Raw genomic sequence first — 1,387 nt, forward strand, 5'->3', positions numbered from 1 at the left:
TAGCTCGTTTAAAGGTATAAGATAACCAACAAGTCGATTAAATGCAGTCATAACGAAGCTATGTCCAAAACTGTTGTTACGTACATAATGTTTCATTGCTTAACTACACAACTATGCTGTGGTTTACAATTGAACAATCTGTGATACAATCTGCAGCCCTATATTACCATTCTAGCTAATTCCGGACACGCATTGTCTGATATTAATAACTTCCGTGTTTGATTTCGGATTTTGATCGTAGTTTAATTAATTCATCAATTTATTAGTACTATCTACAACAAATTCAATACGTCAATCCAACGTGATTAATTTAATAAATAAAAATCAAGTATCAAAATGACAGTTTCTTTGGAAATACATGTGTAGAATATACTACAAAATAAAAATAAAAATGTTATGTCCGTGTTTTTATTTCGGCTAATTTTCAAAATATCTGGAGTAATTTTGACAGGGTTTTAACTGACCAATAGCTGATTTTATAAGAAAATAACATAGTTTGGCTACGTTTATTTTAAATACTCAGGCGTTCGCGCTAAAAAATAAAAACCAGTGAAACTATTCAGGGAATCTGATTTAAGTGGGGAGATTATTAATATCATACATAGCTACTGGGATAGTGGCCGGGCTGTATCGAGATGTATTAATAGGTAAAAATAAAATATGTGCCGCATTCACTTCTTTTTGTCAATCAATTTCTTTTTTTTTTATTTACCATCGACGAGCCTTGGCCTTAATAATTTTAAACATTTTTTTTTCTTCGAAATGTTAAAAAAAGACTGAATAGGATTGATTTATAAATTATTATGAATCTTAAGGTACAAGTGATTAAGGTCGAGCTTTGATCATTGGACGAACACTAGTTACAAAATAATGCCAGCAAAAAGCCTTACAGAATCAATCGATGTGACTGTAACGAATTGAGGAGTGAAAGTGCTTCATTTTGTCCAATGTAATTTAAAATTTAACACTCACTCTTGCCAGCTCCGATAGCCGTGATCGTCTAGTGGTTAGGACCCTACGTTGTGGCCGTAGTAACCCAGGTTCGAATCCTGGTCACGGCAGTGATAATAACACTGTCGCGGCGGAGTGATGTTTTTTTTGTTTTTCTGCATTGAACGTAGTCTCGAAAATAATAATAGTTTGGACATGCATTTCTAAATGAAAATGTATTGGTAGATATATTTAAATTTCAATAAGCTAATTGATCATCTTACGAGAAATAGAACTACATAATACCCAGACAAATGCGAACGAACGCCATCATGAGATTGCAATTAGATCTTTTTGTGGTTTATCCACCGGTAGCTGGTACTTTGGCGGGAGGTTCCATTATGATTCTGTACGGGTGCAGACCCCGGATCATCCTACCTATTTTTATGGAGATGCA

The 1,387-nt window shown here is 34.0% G+C and overlaps 1 non-coding gene across 1 annotated transcript; it reads left to right on the plus strand.

Moving 5' to 3' along the window:
* Positions 1–989: 989 nt before the first annotated feature.
* Positions 990–1,061, plus strand: TRNAH-GUG (transfer RNA histidin (anticodon GUG)). Its single transcript has one exon. It is a non-coding gene; the product is annotated as a tRNA-His (tRNA).
* The last annotated feature ends 326 nt before the right edge of the window (positions 1,062–1,387 follow it).

Source organism: Bombyx mandarina, chromosome 05, assembly GCF_030267445.1.
Source record: "Bombyx mandarina strain Sakado chromosome 05, ASM3026744v2".
NCBI lineage: Eukaryota > Metazoa > Arthropoda > Insecta > Lepidoptera > Bombycidae > Bombyx > Bombyx mandarina.